The sequence below is a fragment of the Helianthus annuus genome, chromosome 1, assembly GCF_002127325.2.
Source record: "Helianthus annuus cultivar XRQ/B chromosome 1, HanXRQr2.0-SUNRISE, whole genome shotgun sequence".
In the NCBI taxonomy this organism is placed as follows: domain Eukaryota; kingdom Viridiplantae; phylum Streptophyta; class Magnoliopsida; order Asterales; family Asteraceae; genus Helianthus; species Helianthus annuus.
Genome location: NC_035433.2, coordinates 89,506,084 through 89,533,418, shown reverse-complemented (window position 1 = coordinate 89,533,418; position 27,335 = coordinate 89,506,084). Strand labels below are relative to the sequence as shown.

General features: G+C 34.0%; 3 long non-coding RNA genes across 12 annotated transcripts; all 3 read left to right on the top strand.

Annotated features, from left to right (window-relative positions):
• Window positions 1-559: 559 nt before the first annotated feature.
• Window positions 560-7,139, top strand: LOC110937911. 7 transcript variants are annotated; one of them, XR_004894272.1, is made up of 13 exons: window positions 572-708; window positions 783-888; window positions 999-1,093; window positions 1,204-1,314; window positions 1,417-1,693; window positions 2,292-2,522; window positions 2,616-2,678; window positions 3,157-3,451; window positions 3,519-3,621; window positions 5,725-6,332; window positions 6,576-6,801; window positions 6,957-7,011; window positions 7,110-7,139. It is a non-coding gene; the product is annotated as an uncharacterized LOC110937911 (long non-coding RNA). The 7 variants fall into 7 exon arrangements; XR_004894356.1 differs by lacking the exons at window positions 6,576-6,801; window positions 6,957-7,011; window positions 7,110-7,139 and adding an exon at window positions 6,416-6,568; XR_004894414.1 differs by lacking the exons at window positions 6,576-6,801; window positions 6,957-7,011; window positions 7,110-7,139 and having other exon boundaries at window positions 560-708; window positions 1,201-1,314; window positions 1,390-1,693; window positions 5,725-6,405.
• A 438-nt stretch (window positions 7,140-7,577) lies between these two features.
• On the top strand, window positions 7,578-8,533 carry LOC118492531. Its single transcript, XR_004894215.1, has 3 exons — window positions 7,578-7,919; window positions 8,026-8,304; window positions 8,379-8,533. It is a non-coding gene; the product is annotated as an uncharacterized LOC118492531 (long non-coding RNA).
• Window positions 8,534-19,096: 10,563 nt separating this feature from the next.
• On the top strand, window positions 19,097-22,851 carry LOC110872002. Of its 4 annotated transcripts, none has more exons than XR_004894126.1 (7): window positions 19,099-19,309; window positions 19,416-19,699; window positions 19,782-19,821; window positions 19,947-19,998; window positions 20,100-20,145; window positions 21,976-22,282; window positions 22,637-22,851. It is a non-coding gene; the product is annotated as an uncharacterized LOC110872002 (long non-coding RNA). The 4 variants fall into 4 exon arrangements; XR_004894148.1 differs by lacking the exon at window positions 22,637-22,851 and adding an exon at window positions 22,373-22,402; XR_004894111.1 differs by lacking the exon at window positions 22,637-22,851 and having other exon boundaries at window positions 19,097-19,309; window positions 21,208-22,413.
• The last annotated feature ends 4,484 nt before the right edge of the window (window positions 22,852-27,335 follow it).

Here is a 27,335-nt window from a genome sequence, read left to right as displayed (position 1 = left end):
ACACAAACCCTAAAACCAAAGTTGTTCATCAGGTTCTTTCGTTCAATAATCCTTAGTCGCCGCTTTCATTCTTCTTTGCAATCTTATACCCTACCCTCTCACCGCATCATCGTAATCCTTGCAGAGTTTCTCTTGGATCAAAGTATGGAAGACGACGATTGTGGTGTTTAGGGCTAGAGAAACGACGACGTGAGCAATGGTCGGAGACGAAGAGGATTCGTCTATCTTAATCACTGGTATGTTCTTCTTCTTGATATTTGATTTTTTTTTTGTTATCTGTTTGAACCGTATTAATCCTATTTTTGTTTTCCTTTTTCACTCTCAACTCAATCACTATCAAAATCACATATTATCTTTCTTCGTCATTCGATTGTCGTGAAGAAGGAATCATGTAACTTAGCAGGTTTTCTAATCGGGATTTGAGAGTAATAATATTATGGTTTTCTAAAACCTGCGGCTTCTTCTCTTTCCCTTAATCAGAAACCCTAAATCAACCGATGTCGCCCCCACCACAATCATTTGGTTCTTAATCATCTCTAAAGCTATTCAGGTTTTTTTGTAAGTGTTATGGGTTTTTATTATTTTACTGTTTGAGTAATCGTGGTGTGATTAGGGTTTCTCATTTGTTGTTTATTAGTGGTGTTTTTTTTTCAGAAATGAAGAAGAATGGATGTTGTGGACTATTAGGTCTAAATCCAGAACAATTAGGTAATTTTCTTAAAGCTGGTGTCTTCACGTGCATGTTGTGATTCTGATTTGGTTATTGTTTCATATGTTTTTAGGTTATTTCAGAGACCATTTGGACTAATATAGGGGTTATATCCAAGTCTTAGCTTCAGCTGGTGTCTAACATGGTTGTATGGGACTTCAAATCCAATGAAAATCAGGGTAAGAATGATGATTCGTGGCTAAGATTTGTTGGGTTCCAAGTTATTTTGGTGCTTTTGTGTATAATGGATGAACCAAAGCAATTTGTGTATAATGTTTGCACTACATAGTACGTTGTCGATGATTGTTCCGATAACAACAATGGCATAGAGTAGATGAAGGGGCTCTTGTCAGTTAGACCCGCAAGCACATATGAGTTTTGCTGGTAAGTTTTGGCTCCTTATAGCAAATCTGGGTAGAAAAAATGGTAAATTTTGTATGGTTGGGCTGCTATGTTCTTTGATCATTAGAATATTATATGTTTAAAACTAGAAGGTTTAAAGACGCACTCCAACTGTTTGATGAAATGCTTCAACTAAAAATTCAAGATGCAAATTACCGGCATATGCGTTTTTGCGATGGACATCATCTGAAAATGAAATTCATGTGAGTTCTTGCCTCTCATTTGGACTTCTTTTCTCTCGATTTGATATTTTCAGAATTCTAAAGGTGTCTCTTTAGCAACACGCTGTTTATTTTTTGCTCCAGCAAACTAATTTGCTGTTTTTTGGGGACTTCAAGAATTAGAATGGATAACGGGTAGATTGATACTGATGGTGTCTCTTTAGCAACATGCTGGACAGGTTTGATTGATATTACAAGTTTTCATCTTATTATATGTTTACAACTGGAATAATAATTTCCTTGGTGCAACAGGAGGTAGCATTGTCATTTGTACTTTACTTTTGTTTATTTGATTTAGGGTAAAGGGATGTTATTAGAATCAACTCTAATGAACAGGTGCTCCCAAAATGGTCACAAACAGGTACTTCTAAGTTGGGTGGATCCTTTTATTGTTTAATTTATAAACAAAATATATCTGTTAAAACACTCTGGTTGAATTTTAAAGTTGAATAAAACCTTACACAACTATTATATTGTTAAAGTTAAGAAGTAATAGCTTATGATTCTGGACTTTTGGATCCTGATTTACTATTACTTTTTATCGATAATATCTACGGATATATGGAAGGATCCTTAAGTCAAAGTTTCAGAATGTTAATTTGTTCATCTTATTTTTCAAGAATATCTTAACTTTTTTAATCCGTGCTTTCAAAACTGACATTACTTGGTTGAATTATAACCTTTGGCTCCACATGATGTCCATGTCACCTCCAAGTAGGACTGCCAAATGGCATCTCGACACTAACTCTCAAACAAAAATGTGATGATCCAATCCAAACTTTTAATGGTGTTAATTATATACCAAAAGCTAATTTTCAAGGTGTTAATTAATTGTAATTTTTAATGGTATTGATTTGATAATTTTCTTTATTAAATCCTTCATTTTATGGTTTGACATGCTAGGTATCAATTTTTGATGATGCATTTAATGTTTAGAAAGCTAATTGATCAAACTACAGGTTGAGATTATTTTTACATTGTAGCACGCATCCACCAAATATATACCATATTCTGGACAATATATAATTCAAGGATAACATAAGATATGGGTCGTGGTGTCCCATGTAGAGAGTTCAAAATGTGAAATATGCTGGAATGTTTCACCTCATGTTGGTTCATTTTTTTTTATCACCCGACGCTTTGCAAACGCTGATGTTATTGCTGGTCAACCACTTCATGTTCTTGCAGCTGTTAGTTGAGCATTACTTTACAACAATAAATTATATACAGTTATGCATTATTTTACATCTTTGTAATTATATAACTTTGTTTCAAATCAATAGGCAGAAAGTGGAAAGTAAAATCGTGCAGAAAGTTCGAGGATAGCGCATGCTTCTGGTCAAACGGTGTGTATCTGATTAATCACCTATCATCTTTCTAGCTTTGATTCCATAAAGTGTATGTGACTTGCATGATTGGGGGATCGGGTAACTGGTCAAATGGGTCATTTTTGTAGGGATCTTAACAGGCCACGTGGTTTTATGTTTCTTCATAACGTAATCAATCTCAAACTCCCCCTACAAAAATTTTTTCTGTTTATTATGTTTTTTAAAGAATATAAGCACTTATTCAGTTGTTGGATGAAATACACACACATATTATTTACCATGCATTATTATTAGTGTCCTTTGTTGGAGCCAAGATACTATATTTACTAAAATAATGATCTCATTTTTCTATAAACAAAACGACTTAGAATATTGCAAACATTTGATTGCGCTTTAATGCAATACCTGACACGAATTTGGATTCACCTTCCGCGTTTTCTTCATTTTAGTGCGAGTAGTGAAGATATGTCTGACTGCTTATACATTGTATAAATAGGTGGTCGCTTGATTTTTTATTTGAATCGCTTGGTGAAACGTGTGGGCGGATGTATTTCCAAAAATCTTTGCTTTTGAGTCCAACAAAAATGAAATTGTGGCTGTGAGATGTCAATCGTAGTGTCTCAATTTGGTTTTGGGAGTGAAAAAGGGAACCATTGTTGGATGAAGAGCTGTTAGAGTTTGGTCTTTGTCAAAATTTAATTCAAGAGATCACGCTATGGGAGTCTACTAACCAGATTTTGAGGAAGCGGGTTGACCATTTCGAAATATGTTGGCCCTTTGAATAATACCAGGTTAGTAATATGCATGTTGCTATTCATATAAACTTGACGTGACCCTTTCCGTATGCCTAAATGACAGGTCAAATGAGACCTACGAAGCTGCATGAAGCACGGTTTGAGGCCTTGCAACAAGGGATCTTGAAAGCTTCAATATTTGTTTATGAACAATTATGTCATAAAAGGTTATTTTACCCATTATCTATAAATATATCTATTTTGGGTTACGTTTTATTTCAAATCGGTCAACGAGTAAATTACAAAAGTTAGTTAGAAAAGTAAATGTGCCAAACTTCATCTAAAGGGTATAAAGCTTTAATTTTTGGGTATGCACAGTTATGTCATAGAAGGCTATTTGACCAGTTATCTATAAATACGTCAATTTAGTTTATATATTATTTTTAATGGGTCAATGGGTAAATTACAAAACTTAGAAAAGTAAATGGGTCAAACTTAAGCCAAAAGGTAAAAGGCTATTTGATGCATTATCTATAATTATGTCAATTTATGTCAAATACAATTGGCCAGGTCGATGTGACCCAATTCGCTTTACCCAGGCTTTTTTTATACTGGCATTGTAGATATTAAAGTAAACGGGTCAAACTCACCATCTCTACGTTAAAAAAAACAAGAAAATAACATTATAACTCAAACTACAGGTGCTCAAATTCAAATGTTGCATCTAAAAATTAATTCATTTAACTGATATTTATTTTGTGACCACACAAATGTAACCAAGTTTGCCTATTGTTTCAATTAAGTCATCCAAACTTTTTTTGTCTCTCTAAACTAACTAAACTTTAATTTCGTGTTCTAATACTATGTAATTACCAGGTCACCAGGTTATTTTTTATTTTATTTTAATGCTTATGTTTATGTTTATTTATTTATATGTCTATATTGGATTTTATAAAATCAAAATATATATCTTAAACTACTACCTTTCGATCATCTTGTATATATCACCAGACCCTTCAATGATCCTCCCAATCAAACCCTATCCGACGTTTCAGACCCTTCGAACGACCGATAACCTTCGATGACAACCACAACCAGCAACCTTCGATGACAGAGACCAAGTATGGTTGCTTTTTTCATTTTGCTTTCAAATCAATGACCAGAGAATATAGGGTTCCATGTTTCAGATCCAGTTCTGAAGGTTGAATAAAGAGGTGGATTTTAAAGATGAACAAAAACTATAAAATTAAAAGGTTTAGATGAATTTTTGGGGTGAAGTGGTGAAGTCTCCATTTGCTTCTAATGTCAGAATATATTATGTAATGGAATTCCAAATATTAATATGGGTGGTGGACTCCATTTGATGATGGAGCATCTTCTATGTTTCTGTGAAGATGGTCTTTACAAGAGATGACGAAGATGATAAAATTTTTACATGAAAGAGTTCATTATAATAATTTTTAGTATTATGTTTGAAGTTTAAAGAATAAAATACAATTATTTATTCAAGTTTAAAGACTAAATAAGAAAGATGACCTGCTATATTATGAAGGTGACCTGTTAACCTGGAAATTGCATAACATTAGAACAATAAATAAAACTTGAGTGATTTTATAGAGACAAAATAAGATTGAGTGACTTTATTGGAACATATTAAAAACTTGGTTACTATTTTGTAAAGTTACCCCTACACTTTATTGTTATTAAATATGAGATTTGAGGGCACACCAACACTTTTTAATGGTTTTTTAATATGATATTTGAGGTATACTTGATGGTGCACTTTATTGTTATTTTTGTTTGTATTTTTGCATTAACTTGTCTATGCAAATATTGTTGAGAAGACTTATGTTTGTATTTTTGCAGCCTTTGCTTTATTGTTTATTCACATAGGGTTATTATATTTGTGTTGATATTCTTCCACTTTGATGCATTTTTTATGTTCTATTTCTAAATTTTTATTTATAATATAATACAATAGTCATTATCTTATCAACAGTTAGCACATTTACAAATTTTAGAGTGAAAACTTTTTTTCTTTTTTTACCATCTAAAGTCCTATGGGTTATATTCCCCAAATTGAGCTGGTTGTTTGGAAGAAACATCACCTGCATCACGACCTCTACATATTTACTGCCAAACTTATTGCAATACTTTTGTTGAATACAGATTTGAGCTACATTACCAGTGGTTTGTTTCTTTTTTCGCATCATTATTTTAGTTTTAGTTTCAATTAAGTTTGTTAGAATAATAAAAACATACAAGAAATAAAATCAGTGAACATAACAATTTCATGGTTTAGTAATTTAATCTGTTACTTTTTTGTGCAGATGCGTTCATCAGAAATCGGTATTACTGTCCGCTGGCGCACGAAAGATACTTATAAGGATATCAAAGTGTTGGTTTTATTTGAATCATAGTGTTGACGTTAACACACATTTTCACGGCCGCGTCGATAAAGTTTCACCCACACCGATTTCTCAGTCGTTGATCGAGCATTTTATGCATAGTCGTCAATAGCGAATTGCTGATGATGACGATAAGCTACATATACGCTACGTAGCTATAGTGTTAAAATAGCGGGCGCCATAGTTGTTAACGGTGAATAGCGACAAATAGCGATAAGGTACCTACCTATATGTTACATAGCGAATAATGATAAATAGCGAGCAGTGATGGTGATTAACGGTGGGTATAAGTTCCGGGGGTGGTAGAAGGTGATTGTGGTGGTGACGGTTGACAATTATGGCGGACAATGGTGGTTTGGTTTTTAGTGGTGCTCGGTGGAGCTATGGAGAGTAACCGGGGTAGCCGGTGAGGTATTAACCAGAGACGAGTCAAGTAACGAGTCAACCACTGGTCAACCGCGGTCAAAGCTGGTCAATAGTGGTTAACATGTCAGACTCGGTTGGCATTTGAATCGGGGAAACTCGGTGAGGTATTAACTTGAACACTTGAACTATTTAAACATTTTGATTAATTAATATTCGAATATAGTTCCTCTGGGATTTATTTTCTCAGAGTGGTGAAGCTTAATCTATTCTATGCTATATAATAGATAAAGTTTTTTTTATGCCAAGTGTCAATCAATGAGACCACTTAATTTTCACTTTCTCGCTCATTGTATGACGTGGTAAACCCGCTAATTAATATGTTTCTACGTTGACAATTATTTTCCAAGAAATTCAAGAACTGGGCATTCGTGATGCCATATTATATTGACGGAAGTAGTATGTACCCACTTGTATACGAATCTTTATTACCTAAAGTACGTCGTTAGCACCACAAGCACGCCTTTGTCTCTGTTGAAGACAAATCGAGCGTTAGCTGCACCAGATAAAAAAAAACCTTTGTCTCTGTTGAAGACAAATTGAGCGTTAGCCGTACCAGAAAAAAAGAGCTATGAGGTTCGTATTCTTAGATCCATTCTTTAAATTCTTCAATGACATTTTTTATGTTATGTGGTTTATCGGACAAGTAATATAAGATATTTTTTATCCAAATTGGTTATTTAAGTTGGGAATTGATAAATGTTAGTGTGCTCCTCTTGTATTTGGTGCAGTTTCATCAACTGCTGTTGTATTATGTGGGCACATAAGTAGTTATCACTCAATTAGGTACATAGGTCTACTTATTTATATAGCTAATCATTGGCTACTTACGGACTAATTCACTTCTTATGATCTCATTTGTTTATATTTTTTTGGTTTTGCAGCTATTGGTGCTCCTCTGCCTACCGTAGGTTAAATTTTACTCAAAATGGGTCAATTCGTAAAATGTGTTATCTAGAAAGTGGGTAGTAAAACGTAAATTAGGTAGTTGAACGGGTCTGGTTTGTTGCGTAATGGATTAAGTGGGTAACTTTTAGTACGGATACAAATGGGTCGAGTTGGGTGACCTGTCGAGAATATGTGTTCATTTTTTATTGTTTTATAAATAAATGATGAATAAATAAGATTATAAAAGTATATTGATTGATAAACTTAGTGATATACTTTTGATAACAAAAGCAATTCTGGAGGTTTTATACCTTCGAAAAGAACTTCGATAACTTTTGACCCGATCACCCATTTGACCGGTTTCTTTTTCAGTTAGTTTTAAAAGTATACCTGTTAGGCTAGACAGAAGATATATGAAATCCTAATTAACACATTTTTTAGTTAAATGGGTCCAGGTAGGCATTTAATTTGGAAATTAAACGGATAAAGTGTTCCCATCCATTGCAAAAATTAATGGTTTTTAATAGTTATTTTTCAGGTTCCACCCAGAGTAATAGAGTAATATGACGCCTTTGTGGCTGCAGTAGATAAAGGAAATATAATAACAATGCCAAACAGAAGCATGCCTACTCCTAGCGCGCTTTTAATGGGAGACCCATTTAACACGTGACACCCGTTCTGGTGTATGAATGATTGTTGTGTTATCAGATATCGTCTTACTTCGCGACCTTTGTAGACCACTAAGTAATCTTAATGATGCACCTACACTTTGCAATTATCTTGAGTGCTTCTATGCTCTTAGAAAGGTGTGTCACAAGTAGATTTTAATACTTAACTAATAATATAATAGCCACATATTTCTAAGAATAATAGAATTTTTAAAAAATGTTTGTTTTTTGTTTTATTTTGTAGTCGTGTCATCTACGATAAACACATTGGTGGCTGCTCTATACAAGGTATTTTGTGCATCACCAGACTCATGAAGAAAAGAAATGCGTCAAGCATGCTTCAATTATCTTAGCCTTGAAGGCATATGCTCACAAGGACCGATATCTTTACTTTCATGACTCAACCGACGCCTCATAGTCCTATTTCTTCATTTTTTTTCTATTGCTATCTATGGTGTTGGCTTTTTCTCTCAACCCGTTTCCATCACCAAAACCGTTATGGCTTGGGGCTCGACTCATCTTGGTTAGCTTTTTAATATGTAAAACAAATTGTTATTTCTGGCCATATTTTTTACATTTGAATTAATCTGTTTGCAGGGTGCATCTGGGATCATCTTTCCAATTATCAAGTCGGAAGGAGTTCGACAAATGTACTTCCCAGCAATGGTTGCAGCATACTACAAAGCTCCTCAAGTTGCTTAACCATCAATCATATCTTGAGTTTTTAATGTTGGAATGGTATTGGAAGTAGGGTGTTCATCGGGTTTCTTATTCAGGTTTCGGGTTTTTCGGGATGTTCGGGTTTTTCTCTTAGAGAAATTGACCCGATAACCAACCCATTTTAAAGTTCGGGTTAGTCGGGTTTGGGTTATTCAGGTTCGGGTTAGTTCGGGTCGGGTTATTCAGTTTTAGGGTTTAGATGTAAATGAAAATAAATGTTTTTTTTTTTACAAAATAGTATCAAAATAATTGGAAGACCACACATTTTTTCTTCTCCAAAATGTTACTTTCATTGATTAAAGCCTTATTTTTTTATGCATGTCCTAATCTTCATTTGGGGAGGTTGTGATTATTGTTTGGTTTGAAGGTTTTTGGATTTAGGTATATGCAATTCCTAAAGAAGGTGAATTGGTTATTATTGTTTGTTGCTTATAGACTTAAAATGAGAGTTTGTGTTTCGAAGTTATGTGTAGTAACGAATGTATTAGCTGCGATTGTGTTTGTGAAATTTCTGATTAATCACCATATCCGACAGTGGTTTTAAAAATTTTTTATGTTCAACGATAAGGTAAAGTATTAACCTTTTGGGATGTTCTAATTCTGGTGCGAAGAAAAAGATGAAATATGATAAATTAATTGCATTTAAACTGATTATTGTGACTTGAATTTGCTTTATAATTTGGAGTGTTTGGATGCAACTGTTTATTATTGCAATTTTCTTATTGTTTCGATAAGTATCAAAATACCTGCATTTACATCTGTTTGTTCAAGTATATTGGTGTTCTGCAATACAAATGGTAAATAATGTTGTAAAATTTTTGGTATTATATGGCATTTTGTCACTTTTGTTGGTTTTGAATTGCTTATATTTATGGGTTTTTGATTTTAAGTTAGGGTGGTAGCTTGTGAGCGTGATCAACGAGGTCTTGTAATTGCTGGTAATTTTTGCTCCCTAAAACGATCATTATTAGGACTTATTATTTGAATGGTGAAGCCCAAATAGCCTTATGGTGTTTGTGTACTTTGTAGGGGATGTGAATGTTTCCCCTCATTACTTGACAGCAGAAGTGAGTCCAAACAAATGGTCATCATCTTATTTGTTTGCTTTCATTTTGTTCTATTTGTTCTTATATCTTTCTTACTATAAAATGGGTTATTATGCTGTTGTTGCCATCTTCATATATGAATCATTATTTTTCTAACAATCTTCCAAATCAGCCAATGACCGTTTGATTTGTGCAAGTGAGGTTCATCTGTGGAGTGTCAGAATGAAGAAAAAAAAGGGAGTTTTTACTACTTTAGTGAAGGAGTGAAGGATGGACATACGTTTCACAAGATATGTTTTTAATCAGTGGAGTGTCGGAAGGAAGAAAAAAAGGGAGTTTTTAGTAACTATAAACAAATACACCGACTCCAGTTGCTGTTATGCGCCTTTATAGTTTTGAGAGATCTTATGGAACTGTGCAGTTATTCTTTTAGATCTTTTTTATTTTTTAGATTTTTAGAATTCTTTTAGATTTTTTAGATCTTTAGAATTTTTTTTATGCTTTTAGATTTTTTGAATTTTTTTTATTGTACATTTGATCAAAATATATTTATTCCTTATTAGATTAGTTAGTATTTATTTGATGGACGTAATTATCCTTATTATCTAATCAATGGTTTCCATTTGGATGTATACGAGGAGAGATAACTAGAGAGATAAAGATCACACAATTACAATAACATCAATAACTCACGAATTCGTTCATACTCTCTCTCTCTCTCTCTCTCTCTCTCTCTCTCTCTCTCTCTCTCTCTCTCTCTCTCAAACGTGTTCATCAAAAACCTTCGAAAGCATGTGTTTTTATTTTATTTAATGACAACTCGATTAATGCAAATTAAATTTACGATCCGCGAGTATTCGCGGGTTATAACCTATAGTAAGTATATAAGTCAAAATTAAGTTGATCATGCGTATCATGAACTAAAGATTAGTAGTTATTCAATTGGTGTTTTGGTTGTGTTATGAAATCATAAATATGCAAGATTATATGGCTAGGAAGATAACTAGTATATTTTATGCATTTACTTGTTATTAAAATTTGGTAGAGTAATTTTTTGCAAGTTGATATCTCAAACAAAAGAGGATTAATATCATTGCAAATATTATGGATTTATTATTGACCCAAAATGAGTTTCTATCCAAGATTTATTATGATGCAATATTGTCAAGGGATTGAGGTATGAACGTTTCAAATTTAATAATTATAATTACTAATGATCAGGAAATTAGATTCTTCATTAATCTCATGATTAAACTTATTGATCATTCTTCAGTTAAGATGTTATCATTGAGAATTTAAGAGTTTACGTGTTGAACGGGATTTCAAGTTTTTATTAACAACCTAACTTCGGGTACAAGTGTTGTAGGCGACGTAGGCTACACCAGGATTGTTGTAGCTTATGATAGGTTCATTTTAATTTCAGATATTTAATGATTCAAGTTCAATATGATTTTTACATTATATACTTTTAATAATATTGTTCTTCTGAGAGTTTTTGCTGGTTTGATTCGATATGTGTAACTTATTTAACTAACTAATATTTTTCGTAAACATGCTAACTATTTGTGTTGAATATGATTTAGGTAAGGTTTGGGTATAAAATGGTGACTAAAGATCAAGTTCTCAGACAATACACAAACAACACATCACAATATTAGGTTACCTATTTTAGAAAAATGCTAAAGATTTTTTTTGATATTAAAGGTTTATGAACTAGCCATACTAGTTTTAATGATTTACTAAGTAAAGGGTGACGAAATTTTAAATAGCAGAAATTTTTTAGGGCCTATTATTTTCGCAATTAAATATGATTTCTAAGTCATTATGAATTTAGGGTATTACAAGTTGGTATCAGAGTCATGGTTTAAGGGATTTGAGTATGGGTGAACATGTTTCGACTTAAACCTTGGACTCTTGATATTAGATGTGTGTTTGGTCCGAGGCTTGATCAAAACTTGAATGGTACGTAAGATTATTACTAGGTTTACTAATTATGATTATGATGCAGAAAGGTCGATGATTACTAGCCTCACTCAACAAAGAAACATATCAAAATGTGATTCATAAGTAAGGATTAACATGAGGTATGCAATACATTGAAAGAGTTGTATATATGATGCCTATGTAATGTTAATAAGTAGATACTATAACTACATGAAGGTTATAAATGGATAGCGAGCCCTCAAGTTGTTAGTATATTGATAAGTATGCTTAATGATGATATGTGAACTGAAACTCGTTCACTTAGGACATGATATGGTAATGATAAAATACTAGTGTAGAGTGTGTAGACTACATACGTTACTAAGATATTCCTAGAATTATCATATCCATGTCCGAGGCAACGAGGACCACGTGAACATGGTAGAGTATGTGATAGCAACCTTTTATGCTAGAGATGAATAAGGTAAGATGTTTAATGATAAAACAGTGGTTGAAGTAAAGATGAAATTATCAAATGGGATGGGTATATGACCGATGATGTCACATGGCATATGTGAGTATGGATTATGTGGAATGTGAATTAAATTCTAAACGGATAAACCATAAGAGTGTAGGATTTTAACTGACTTAACCACGTGTGGTAGTGAAGGATTCTAAAGTATTTAACTACTTGTAATAGTAGTGGATTCTAAATGATATAAACACTTGTAATAGTGGAGAATTCTAAATGACTTAACCACTTGAAATCGCGACCACTTGAAATCGCGGTGGATTCTAAAAGATTTAACTACTTGTAATAGTGAAGGGTTTTAAACTGTTAAAACACTTGTAATAGTGAAGTATTTTAAATGACAAGAATACATACTTGTGAATAATGAAGAATTATATATATGTACCATTTGTGGATAGGTGGAGGATTATTATTGCCGCAAAGTTATATGTGACAACAGATTGAAAAGTAAAACTACTTGAAAATAATAGAGGATTGAAAACATCTCAAGGACGTATACAACCTCAAACTAATGTTAAAACAAGTATTAACCAGTGAGAAGTTCTAAAAGGAGCAATTATGCATACGACTCTAAGGCGAAACATTCAAGCCTCTAGTAAATAAAGTTTGTACAAATTCAGTAGTAGAGAATTTTAAACATCGCAAAGTAATTAAGTGAGAAGGTTTAAATAAGAATTTATAAGGTTTTTGTATAATAAAGAGATTCACAGGGTCGTATGTGATGACAGAATTAATACTTTTTTTAAAGTGAACTTCAATAACAAAAACGCCGGCCCAGAACTACATATTAACAAAGGAACACCACTCCTTCCAATCTAAACCTTTGTATCTAGACCTACTCACGAACCAAAGAAAACCCAAAGCCTTGACCTCACTCAAAATACAATCAATCCAAATTTGTTTATTGGAAAAAACTAAGTTGTTCCTGGCCCGCCAAAGACACCAACAGCCAATCAAAATGATTCCTTGCACCGCCACCTTTTTTTTTCTCCGACACCCTTAACGTCGAGTGAAAACCGATAAGATCCTTAAGAGAAAAAGCAAATATACTTGGGATTTTGCACAAGGAGCTAATGCCATTCCACAAAACAGAAGCGACGATGCATGAAATAAATAGATGGTCAGCCGATTCTATCTCCGAATTACATATAGGACAATTCGAGTCCTCCACCTGAATGTTTCTTTTTATGAGAGCCTCCTTAGTGGGAATCTTGTTCATCGCCAAACGCCAAGCATGGATGTTGCATTTTGCGGGAACCCATCGACACCAATCCAGGATATAATCGACCCCAGCCAGATTTCTATAAGGTTATATATTTAAAGAAAATCACATAGATGAATGTTATCATGGACATAAAGTTGTATAGAGTACACAAATGGTAAAAACCTATTTGTTTACAAATGATATCAATAATGTTGATATGAGATTCTTAAGTCATAGTATACAAATTGTGTGTTGACGAGAGATTTAGACAATTACTATGACCATGTTAGATTGTCAATAGAATACAAGATGTTATAGTTTAAAAAAAATTACTTATGTACACAATGAAGGTAAATTAGAATTCTTGTTGATATAAAAAAGATTTTGTGAACAAAATTTCCACTAGAAGTGTTGTAAAGTTTCAATTTAGATGTTAGAACCAAAATTTGTGTGGTTAACTAGATTAAAAAGAGTTAGAAAAATTAATGATGATACAAGGAAAAAATAAGATCATAAATATGTAGTGATTCTATTGAAACCATATGCAATAATGGATAAAAGGATTGAAAAATATCACAAATATGTAGTGACTAAAATAATTGAGATCCCTAAGATTTGTGAGAATGGAAGTGATATAGAATTTTCAAAAGAGCGATAAGTGTAATTAATGTATCTCTCATTTAGACGTGGAAAGTTTACGACTTGAAACATAATATGGTAGCAACAACAATACACCGTACTAACATGATCTTGAAGTAGCTATAATTATGTGATAGAAGTGGAGATTTGTTAAGTTTATGATCCTTGATGAGCAAATTATTGTAGAACAAAAACACTATGTTTCATGGATAATCAATTCTTACATGGTTCAAATCATGTTCATGGAAGTTCAAAGATTAACCTGTTTAAAACATTTGAGGTTATAAAAAAACAGAGAAGAAAGGAAGTGAGTAATGTATAGGTGCTTAATCCAGATTCATTCCGTGGTTGGCAGAAAATGGTCGCCGGAAAACTTATCGGAGTTCAAGCGGAGGAGATGGGTGGATGGATAGAATAAAATAAAATTTCACCCATTTTGGTAAATAGTTTCTAAATCACCATTTTGATAAATAAAATTTTCAACTACACCCTTTTGGAAGAAAAAACTCTTAAGATCTAAGTAATAAATTAAGGACAAGTATTTATTATTGACCCACTAAAAATTAACGACAAGAGAATCTAACCCTAATAAAGAATTCCCCTTAATGCCACATGGCATTTTCTTATAATAAAACATTTTATCAAAATGCCATGTGTCAATTTATTATACTACATCAACCATAATAAATAATAACAATAACTAAATATCAACCATAAATAATAATAATAATAATAATAATAATAATAATAATAATAATAACTAAATTAATATAAAGACCATTCTCCACCTTAATAAATAATTTTTTATGCTTCATCTCACTCAAAAGAAAATTGATATACCATGATGCTTAAGTTACTAAATTATAATATATGATATATAGATAAAAATATAAGAATTACTTTATCTCTTGAGTTTACCGATTTTACATATTAAAGATCAAGATTATCATCACCTCACCTCTATGACATACGAAAAAAGATCATTATATTTTTTTAATATGTATGTATTTAACATGAATATCCTTTAAAATCAAAAGCCTTTTAATCATAGGTTTATTATATATAACAAAACTATAATTATTTTTTATTATTATTAATATCCCCGATTTAATTATTTATGCATTATTATATTTACTTTATTTGATAATATAACACCTCATTAAGATTAAACACGTATATTTTTAAAACTAAATGATTTAAAATATTAATTATTAATAAAGATGATAAAGTAACAAATCTACTAATAAAAAAGTCTCTTTAATGTCACATGTCACTCTAATTTAAATTTTAATAAAATCAAATCTTATTTAACTTTAATATAAGATTCCAATTATTGTCACGGGTTACTCTCTCCTTCAACTTTACAATTTAGACTTACATTTTATTCAAAAATATTTCTTTAATCCTTATCCTTACTAATATAATAAATTTAATTTAAAGATGTTAATAACCATATTAGGATGCACTATTTAATTAATTTTATAGATAAATACACTGTATTTTATTAAATGTTATCGTAAAATAACAAAAGACAATAATTAGATCTTAATACTAATCAGAAACACGCAATAATTAGATTATACTATTATTATATTTTTTAACTATGTAATCAGGATTATATAGAAGTATGATTTACAAAAAGAATTTTTATTTTACGTGTGTAATACACGGGTTTGTAACACTTGTAAATTAAAATATTATTCAGTCTAAGTTTTTTTATATTTAATTCGTGTAATACACGGGTTTATAAACTAGTGTTATTAATAAACTGATGACAAAGGATTTGTTATTAACATTAGCCAAGAGAATGTTATTAATAAACAGATGATAAAGGATTCATTATTAACATATTATAAGAAACGAGTTAACGCAACCCGCGCGTTGCAGCGGGATGCTGAGTATTGTTTCTCGTTTGCTACTGTTTTTGCAGTCAAGATCACAAAATGAAATTGAGTTTAGACAACAAAATTTGGCGACATCTTGATACTCTTTTTGATTTGACGTGTTTAAGGTCGGAACCAAAAAATCAACTGGACATGACCTACCAATGACACAATCAAATACCCCTTAATTGTTTATTTCAATTTCTTGAATATTGTTTAGAATACAACACTATAACTTTTAATTACTGCAACCTTTGATCGGGATCCATTTTTTATTACTCGACATCTTTTTTTAAATGAAAAAAGAACATTTGTATATTGTAAATAAGATAAAAAAACTAAACAAAAAAAATCGAAAGAAGAAAACACTTATATTTTAATTGAAAATTTCCATAACAAAATATTTAGCTTCAAGGATTGTTTAAAATTTGAATGAGAGGAAAGGTTTAACTTGTATAATTCTAGTATTCTTCCAAAAGGATTAATATGATTCTTTTCTGGAACTCCTTCGACCTTTTGTTTTTCAATTTTATCTTTCTTCTCCGAAGCTTCCATAGCTTCCAAACAAAAAAAATCAAACCATTGGCCACTTTTATAATTCTCTAAAATAGGAACTAACAAACATCAACAAAATAATAAAGTGAGGATGATGAGAAATAGGAACGTGCCCTAACCTTACTTAAAAAAATTGGGCTAATTTTACTCTTATAAGCTTAAAGCGGGGTTGTCTTTGAAAATTCTCGAAAATCTTAGGGCCTAAGGCGAATAGAACATACAGGCCCATAAAATGTAATTTTTTTAAAAAAATGTATAGAAAAAAGCTTAAAATATCTGAAAATGAATTAAAACTAATGACAATATCATTTGACAAAATTAGGCCATTAATGCTATTTGCATTTAATGAATGATTAACAAACAAATAAACATAAAAAAATTCAACTAAATTGGAATTTAAGCGGATGTAAAGATTAGAACCCTTGACTTCTAGTTGTTGAAGCAACATATCAACCACCAAGCCAAGAACTTTACGCTTTCTTTAGATCCAGCGCGTATATATCCCAACACATATACATATTTTTTTACAAAAAATTCAGGCCCTTGTACGTTTTTGACCCTGAGCCGGTGCCACCCAACCTTGCTCAGGGCCAGCCCTATGCTCATGCCACCCCTAGCAATGGCTATGAATCTGCCCCTGTATAACCGGATCGCTGGCAAAACCGATTCTCTGTCGGAGCATGAATCCTTTTAAAGCGTCATGACCAACCCTTTATTTGTGTCCCTTGGATTAAACAAACATCTAACTGCAATCAGTGGCGAAGCTTAAAAAAAAGTCCGGCGGGTCGGAAAGTAACGGACCTAAATTTTTTTTCTATCGCATAGTTTCGAGGTGTATGTTCGGGTCGGACGTCGGTGATTCGATTCGGGTCAGGTCGGGTCAAACATTAATATCAAATAAACAACGTTCTCAAACATTAAAAAAAAAGTTATCATTTTATTCTAGTAGAGGAAGGTTCATTGGGGAACACTAAAAAAGTGGGGAACAGCGGGGAACCGACTCAAACGAACTCCGATTGGACTCATTCCAGCGGCGTTGGAACCGGCTCGTCAAACCCTAACTAAGATCTCTTAACCCTAAACCCTAAATCCTAACTCCTAAACTCTAAACCCTAAAGCTAAAAAATAAGGCTAAAACCTAAGCTAAACCGTAAAATCTAAACTATAAAACCTAAAAGCTAAACCCTAAAGGCTAAACCAAAAGCTAAACCCTAATGCTAAACCCTAAAGCTAAATTCTAAACCCTAAAGCTAAACACTAAAGCTAAACCCTAAGGCTAAACCCTAAAGCTAAACCCTAAAAATCAAACCCTAATATATTTAGGGTTTAGGGGTTATGATTTAGGGTTTAGGGTTAAGAGATCCTAGTTAGGGTTCAACGAGACGGTTCCAACGCCGCTGGAATGAGTCCAATCGGAGTTCGTTTGAGTCGGTTCCTCACTGTTCCCCACTTTTTAGTGTTCCCCAATGAACCTCACACTATTCTAGTATTCTATCAAATATAATGATTTGGGCTATAATATTTGGACTAATTAAATATTTTATTTGGGCTATATAAATAAAAAAATAAAACCGGGGGGTCGAAAACGTATATACCTAATTTTTTTTATAAAACCGGGGGGTCGAAAACATATATACCTACAAAATCCTATACGAAACGTACATATATAACACTACTGACCGAAAAGTTCGAGGGGCGGGCGCCCCTCCCCGCCCCTTAAATCCTTCGCCCCTGACTGCAATATTAATACATCACATTGAGCAAATATCATTTTTTATAAAAAAATGAAAAAAAAATCAGTGGGGATATGAATAGACAAAATGCGTTAACCATAATAATAAGAACACTAGTTTATAGACTTGTGTATTACACGAGTTTATACAATATAAACGTTATAATTATATAATCTTTAAAAAACTTTATATAACTTAAATGATATAAATCATATAATCTTTAAAAACTTTATATGACTAATGACCTATGTTAATTAGTAACAAAATTTTATATAAATAAAAATCATTATTTAAGTTGTTCTTAAATTGGTGGGGGCATAGAATGGCAAGGTGGTGGCAAGAAATGGGCACATGACATAGAGGTGGAGAGTTGAACATGACATGGAAGGTGAAGTACCATGAAGCGGAAAAAGATAAAGAAGAGAAGCGTAAAAAGAAAAGACGACTTGAACATAACAGGTTTGTTGTATATGAATATTTTGTGTTTAACTTTATTGTAGTAAGTTTTTTTTTGGTTTATGGTACATTTTTTATTATCTATACTATTTGTATATTTTAATATCTTGAATTTATTATTTATTTTATTTTCCAAGTTTTTTAATAAATATTAATTTTTATATTATTTAAAAATAATAATCATTATTATTACGGACAAAAATACTGAAAAGAATTCCGTCAATAACACTTAAGGGAATCTGACAATAAACGACATGTTATTGTTTCGTAACTAATGTACCCGTCTAAACCCATCATGTTGAACGACCTTACATAATTTGTTGATCTTTTGGTAAAGTTGTCCTTTGGTGATCCGACGGTAATCTATTGCTAATGAGATTGCGCATGACTATGTTTTTATGCCCCTAGACGGAGTTTCGATAGTAACCACCTTCTCCAACGAATTGCCAATGGATCTGACCAGCGATAATCCTTTGTTTTTGGTAACATCCGACTACCTATAGATTGTTGAAACAAACAAATATTTTTCTAACAAAATTATATATATTATATATATGGATCCCAATAAGTCTAACCAACTCCTTCCTGAATCAACCTCTACCATTGGATTTGGCTGAGATTAAATCTCAACCACTTAAACTCCCATGGCAGTTTCCAGCAGCTCCCCGTTTTTCTGCCCACGTCTGGTAACCTCCAAATACCCTTCCTGTCTCCCCTTTTTCCTCCTCACGTCGCAGGTAGCCTTCATATACCCTTCCTCTTGTAGACATCTGATATATACACAGACAAATAGCTTTCATCAATCCTTATCTCAAACCTTCATTCAATCACAACCTGGTAAGCATCTAGATTTTAGTTAGGATTTCTTATGATTATAGATTTGTGTTTGTGTTACTATCCCACTGGATTTGTCCCTAAATTCCTAACCCCTTTCAAGTTGCAGATGTTATACACCCCAACTTTCGTGCTCTTTCTCTAAGTTAATCGTCAATCGCTTGCGGAAATCCATATCGGCTTCGTCAATCTTCTTGATAATGTGTATATTTTATCTAATAAATTCCACATCTGCAATGTAACACTGCAAAACTGATGATTGAAGGGCTGTGATTTAATCCTCTGTTCTAGACTCATCAAGTGCGTTTATGAAGGAGGTTGAAATCTTTTATAAAGAGAGGTGTTTGGGGTTTAAGCCTCCAAAGTTTTATGGAGAGCCACTCAATGCCTTAAGTAAGATTGTGTGTTTCCCTTTTTATTTTTATTTTTATTTTTTCGTATATCGGTTCTAAGATATGTTATCATCATTTGTTAGGTTATGGAGATCGTTGATCAGGCTCGGTGGCTATGAACAGGTTTTTTCAATCTCACAATTCTTTTGTATACTGTATTTCCTGTTTTTTTTTTATTTGAATTAAACCAGTTTATCACATTAGAAAACTGTAAAAGTTGTTTTTTGGGTGAATATTTGTACTTGTAGGTGACCTCTTAAAAGATGTGGCGACAAATTGGAGAAACATTTAAACCCCTAAGTAAGATCACATCTCTTGACTGGAATGTTTACTTGTAATGTCTAATTATTTCCATAATTTTTATGTGATGACCAGTCTAAAATTGGGCTTTATTTTTGCAGGACTTGTACTACTATCTCATGGACATTCCGAGTTTTTTACAAGAAGGTACTTAATTACTCGTGTCTTTCTAATATACATACACAATTTTAGTAGGCGTGTGAACAGTGGCGGACTCAGGATTTTTTTCCGGGGGTGCGGAAATTTTTTAAAGATTTTAGACCTCTAGCTATATAAAAAAAAATTGGTTCATAGCGGGTCGGTTTGGGTCGAGTAATGTAAAACAAGTAAACACAAACAAACAAAGTTTCATAGTATGTCGAATCAGATCGGGTCGGGTCCATTTCAATTTTCAAACATTTAAACCTTAGTTCCTAACTTCTTATCACATTAAAAATCAGATTGGGTTGGGTCTATTTGAACTTCAAGCCCTGGTAATTGTTATTTACCAACCAACAATCATATAATCAAAAAACCACCCAACTAAAGACTAGAACAACTAAAAAAATACATAAAAACATATAAAATTTTAAACCTTTTTAACAAATATATATATATACGTTTCTATTGAAAAAAACCCAATAAAACATCAAAACAAATTGAATTACCTATTTTAGTTCAATTTTTGAATTTCATCTTTTCAAACCCTATACTAGAATCATATAATCAATAAGAAATTAAGAAACAACAAACTCATACTATAAAGACTAGAACAACCCCAAATTACCTCAAAACACATAAAAGTTTAAACTTTTTTAACCCATCCTAAAATCCTATTATCTCATGATTCTTGAACAAAATCGCACAACATCAAAATAAAACAAAAATAAAAAAACAAAACAAAACTTATACCTATCAGGGGTGGCCTGAATTAACCAGTTTGCAGCTGGAATTTTGTAGTCGCCGACCGGAATTATGCTGGTGAGGCAGAGGGAGGGCGGGAGTCGCTGGCAAGTGGCAGCAATTTGGTTTTTTTAATTATGTGGACTGATTTTGTTTAACAAAACTAGCAGTTGGGTTGGGTTTGAATGGGTTTTAAGTTATTGGGGTTGATGGATTGAATTTAAGTTTTATTAAACAGGTTAGTGGGCTAACTTGTTTACATAATTTGATCGGCTTACAATCCGTGTTCACAATTTTTTAATATAAATTCCTAACATTTTTTCTAAGGGGTGCGGACGAAAATATCCAAGGGGTGCGGTCGGACTTTTTCAAGGGGTGCAGTCGGGATTTTTCGCGAAAAATACCACTAAAAATTATTTTTTTCAAGGGGTGCAGCCGCCCACCCAACCCATAAGGTGAGTCCGCCACTGCGTGTGAATTAATAATGACAAAACACGAAAACACGGCACGAATCTAACACGGAATTCATTGGTTTGTTTTTAGTCTAAATGGGCCCGATTTTGTTTATGGTGGAACTCGCGAACACGTTTAGCTAAACAGGATGGTCCAGGCCAACTGGTGGGTGGTTGACCCATTTATTGTATATATATTTTGTGCCATAACTTAAACTGGTTGGGTATTTTGTTCCAAAATTTAAAAGGTTAAAAAGAGAAACGAGTATCACGTTTTATAATTTAAACGTAATTGTTTTTGTACATATTTGTATTTTTGGTTGCAAGTTAGTTGCAATTTTAGTGTATAATATGCAAAAAACGTGTAATCCGTGATTTAAAGGGCCGTGTTTGTAACAACCCATGAATACGCGTGTCATGAGTCATGTTTGAGTTCATGTGTTGTAACAACCCATGGATACGCGTGTCATGACTCATGTTTGAGTTTGTATTTTGTATTTGAGTAAATCTTTGGGTTTGTGTCGGGGTTAACCCGTCAACCCATGAGCACAAACGGTTAGCACCCATACATCTTGGTGAAAGTCTACTGATTCTCGCTTTATATTTGACTTGAATATCAAAGTTTGCTGAATTTATCTTTTAGGTTCACGTTCATTATCAAATCGCTGGCACAAAAGTTTGCAAGCGCTGCTTGATTACGAGAAATATAAGAGTAGCATCGGGGAGCTTCCGTTCACTCATTGATGTCTCTTCTGCAGAACCTGTTTCGATGGGGATAAAGTCGACCTCATAACTACTCCTAGCAGTCTGGAGCTGGAAGACGATGACATTGGTGCTTAATACGAGTTCATGTACAAACAATGAATTTGTAATTGTTTATTGGTGTTTATAGTTCCATGCGCCGCAGCTCCGCCTACCCTCCTCCATGTTTCGATGGTGCTCTTCTTCTGGTACGGCGATTCTGCTCTACTCAAAACTTATATGAAAAATGCTTTTGTGGTGAGTTTTGTCATAAATCTTTCATGGTTCATGTGTATCAGCGAGATTTAGTTTTATATATCTCTGATTAGACACACATTATTGCAATTGTTATGAATTTTAATATTTTCAAGCATCATTCACTTATATGGTTTTTTTTTTTTTTACCTTTTTAAATCAAATGTATGAAGGCTTTAGCACAAGATCAACTAACTACATCAGACAATGAAAATTTTAATTGTTATTGGTTCTACTACTATTAGCTTGAACTAGTGATTGTGCAACTTCTATTTTGAATGTTTTACCCTACATAATATGTGAATTAGGTTAAATTTTCCCATTGGGTCGAGGAAGATAAGAACAAGGAACGTATTTTTTAAAAGAATTTCAGTTAGAACTGATTAACAATCTATGGTTGTAGCCCACTGGTTACTGACCCGTCACTATTTGTCTCTCCTGGCAACGAAGGTAACCAGTGTACCCCTTTTGATAATTTTTTTCACGATCATGTATATATGGTTTTCATTTTGTTTTTGAAGCAAGTAATCTCATGTTTGATGATATCAAAGTATTCTCAATATTTTCATTGATCAGTAAAAAAAACAATAGAGATATCAAGAATAAATACAAGATGTTGATAAATGAAATTAAGGAAAGGCCAAAAAGCATGTCGAAGTCATATGATAATATGCAGCTGTGTAGGAGTAATTTATGGAGAGAAAATCAAGGAGAATAAACCAAATATGGAGAAGGTTGACTAAGATCCTTATACTCCCCCTCAAGATGGAGCGTGTAGGTCACGAACGCCCATCTTGTCAAGAAGCGTGCGAAGATGTTGTGCTCCCAATCCTTTGGTGAATAAGTCCGCAATTTGCATTTTCGTATCAATGTTCATCGGAATGATTTCTTTAGACTCGACCCTCTCACGAACGAAATAACAATCCATTTCAACGTGTTTGGTACGTTCATGAAAAACAGGGTTGTTGGCAATGTGGCGTGCTGCTTGATTGTCACAAAATAGAGGTGTAGGTCCCGGTTGAACAATCCCCAATTCCTTAAGCAGCCAGCGCATCCATAATACTTCACTAACAGTAGTGGCCATAGCTCTATACTCGGCTTCAGCGGAAGAACGGGAGACCACAGATTGTTTTTTTTGTTTTCCATGATAATGATACTGGAGCACCCCCAAAAAGCAGAAGATAACCTGTTCTAGATCGTCTTGTATAAGGGCATCCAAGCCAGTCAGAATAAGCGACCAAGTTTGTTCCTCCATGTCGTGGTAGAAGAATACCTTGCCCGGGAGTAGTTTTGAGGTACCGTAAGACTCGTATGACGGCTTCCATGTGACTTTTACGTGGGTCGGCCACGAATTGGCTTAAAACATTTACTGAATATGCGATGTCGGGTCGGGTGACTTGTAAGTATAAAAGTCGTCCGACCAAGCGTCTATATTGGTTGGCATCAACTGGTGACTCGTCTTCACTTCTATCCAACTTCAAATTTTGTTCAAAAGGAAAGGAACTCGGCCGACATCCTTGCATTCCGCTATCTTCGAGGATGTCCATGGTGTATTTCCTTTGGCTAAGGACCAAGCCATCAGATGTTTTTGCGACTTCGATCCCGAGGAAGTATTTCAATTGACCAAGATCTTTGATACTAAAGTGCTCATTCAAAAAAAGTTTGGTTTGTTGTATCTTTGTCGGGTTATTTCCCACAATTATGACATCATCCACGTAGATGAGGACTGCGATGAAGGAATCTTGTATTTTGTGTGTGAACAATGAATGATCTGCTTTAGATTGTTGATAGCCAAGAGTAAGAAGAGCGGAAGTGAATTTATGATACCAGTTTCTTGATGCTTGTTTTAATCCGTAAAGAGATTTTCGTAGCCGACAAACTCGTGTTTCATTTTCCCTTGAGAAGCCTTGAGGTATTTTCATGTATACCTCCTCTTCTAAGTCACCGTGTAAGAAGGCATTATTCACATCGAGTTGGTGAATAATCCAATCTCTTTTAACAGCAACGGCAAGAAGTGTTTTAAGCGTAACTATCTTAGCAACTGGCGCAAAAGTGTCATGATAATCGACCCCTTCTGTTTGTGTGAATCCTTTAGCAACGAGCCGTGCCTTGTACCTCTCAATTTCGCCATTGGGTTTGTATTTTATCTTGTATACCCATTTGGAGTCAATGGCTCTTTTGCCCTTCGGTAAGGATTCAAGAGTCCAAGTTTCGTTTGCTTCAAGGGCCCGTATCTCCTTCATCATGGCTTCTCTCCAATTCTCATCCTGCATAGCTTGTTTAAAGTGTTTCGGCTCATCTTTGGAACTAATGGCAGCTAGGAAAGCCTTGTGTGTTTTAGAAAATTTATCATAAGAGATGAAATTAGCAATAGGGTGTACCGTGGAGGTTCCTTGATTGGATGCGAGCTGAGCGTGGTCGACCGAAGGGGGGAGGTCAACAACAAAATCGTGGAGATGCTTTGGTTGTGTGCGACTTCTTTTGCTTCTGGTCTCTATGGGAACATTATCGTGTTCAATAGAATCAGTGGTTTCCTCTTCTTGGTGGGTTGTTTCATCTGTGGTAGTTATATCCACCATCTGGGCGGGTATAGAACTTTCTTGGATTGGGCCTTGATCAATGGTAGCACATTCATGAGTTGGATCTGTACTAGGCATATCAGTTTGGACAATGGGCTGGTGGTTGGGGGCCCACTCTTCTTGGAATGGATATATGAATGTGTTATTTTCTTTTTCACCTTGAGCTGGCCCAATAGCATGTTCAAAAGAATTCACTATCACTTGTATTTTTGTTCGAGACTAGAGGATCAAAAGGAAATTTTGATTCACAAAATTTGACATCCCTGCTCACAATTATTTTGCCACTTTTTATATCATAAATTTTGTATCCTTTTACTCCTGGAGGATAACCCAAAAAAAACACCTGGACTCCCCCTTTCTTCAAATTTATCACCATTTGTATTAGTGTTCCTATAATAGGTGAGACAACCGAATACTTTCATGTGATCGTAATCGGGTTGATTGCCCAATATTAATTCGTATGGCGTCTTATTGCTAATAACCGTGGAGGGAAGACGGTTAATGATATAAGCTGCCGTTAATATACACTCTCCCCAAAAACGCTTAGGCAAACTAGCTTCGAACCTTAGTGCTCGCGCCACCTCAAGTAAGTGCCTATGTTTTCTTTCCACCACCCCGTTTTGTTGTGGTGTGTGTGGACAAGATGTTTCAACCAAAATGCCATTCTTCGCGTAAAAATCTTTCATAAAACTTGATGTAAATTCACCACCGTTGTCGCTTCTAATTCTTTTGATAGACTTTCCAAATTGCACTTCTACCATTTTCTGAAAAGCAATTAGACATTTGCTAGCATCGCTTTTATATTTGATGAGAAAGACCCATACGGCTCTACTATAGTCGTCAACGATAGTGAGAAAATAATTCGCCTTAGAGTACGAGGGAATCCGGTACCGACCCCAAATGTCACAATGGATCAATTCAAAGCAATCTTTCGTCTTAGAGGTGCTACTAGGAAAAGGGGACCTTTTGTGTTTAGCTTTTGAACAAGAATCACAATCTTTATCCCAAAGTTTAAAAGAATCATTGCTAAGAAAACCAACCTTATTAAGTTTCTCTATAGACGCGTGACCCAATCTCTTGTGCCAAGTGTTGTTAACTGCTACCTTCATCGCTTTTCTTTCACCTCCAACCATCCCCATACGGTACAGGCCACTTTCATATCTACCTGTACCGATCACGGTCCTGTCACGTAACCTCCGCATAACACAAAAATCCGGAAAAAAAGTCACCGCACATTGGAGATCATTTGCCAGTCGGCCAACTGATAGCAAATTACAGTTAAACTTAGGAACGTGGAGTACCCCTTTTATCTTAAATCCCCCCGGTAATGTGTATTCCCCTCTTCCCTCAACGGGAATAGCCTCGCCATTTGGTATAATAACAGGAGCTTCATACGCAATTTTCTTTTTGTTTTCAAGGAGATCGGTTCGGTAGGTTATGTATTCGGTGGCTCCCGAATCTACAATCCAATCCATGTTTTCTTGTGACTTACCTGTCATATTAGCAACTGGCGGTGCTTCCTGATTGGTGTCTATGTTGGTGTTCCCAAAGTGCTTTAAGAATGTTTGGTATTGTTCACTTGCGAGACCGGGTATGGGGCTCGGTTCCGCCTCGATGCTGGAGGCTCTTGGCCTTGTTTTAGGGTTGTTTTTTGAACCGCTCTGATACCATCTCATGTTTGATGATATCAAAGTATTCTCAATATTTTCATTGATCAGTAAAAAAAACAATAGAGATATCAAGAATAAATACAAGATGTTGATAAATGAAATTAAGGAAAGGCCAAAAAGCATGTCGAAGTCATATGATAATATGCAGCTGTGTAGGAGTAATTTATGGAGAACAAATCAAGGAGAATAAACCAAATATGGAGAAGGTTGACTAAGATCCTTATAAGTAATGAATGGATGAAATAAAACAAGGCCCACTACAAACTATCTGGTGATGCTTCATGGATTGCTCAGCATCATGGTGCTGTTAACAGTACATCTCAATAAAAAGTGCTAATGATTATGCAAAAAGGCTCACAATAGGTCACAAGGAGGCTGGAAAGATGGTTGCAGAATCATTAGCTTGCATGGTTTCACCAAAACCAGGATTTGTAAGTTCAATAACCAATACTCAGCTGGTACATATGCAACATATATGTGTATGCACATGTATACGTTATAAAAGTATATTTATTTATATCTAATAATTTTTCTTTTAGATCTCTTTATTAATTTCCAGTGTCCACTTTTGAACATAGGCAATTGCCCTCCAACTGAAGCTGATGTCTGTAATATTAATTTAGTTTTTCATCATCAACAGGTTCGTGCTGCTATTTAACAAGGCCAAGGACAAAACGACGCGAGTCAGTGAGCATTATGTCAGAAAAGGTTTGGTTGTTTGCTTGCTGGGATGTGGGCTGGAAAAGCCTTGTGCAGTC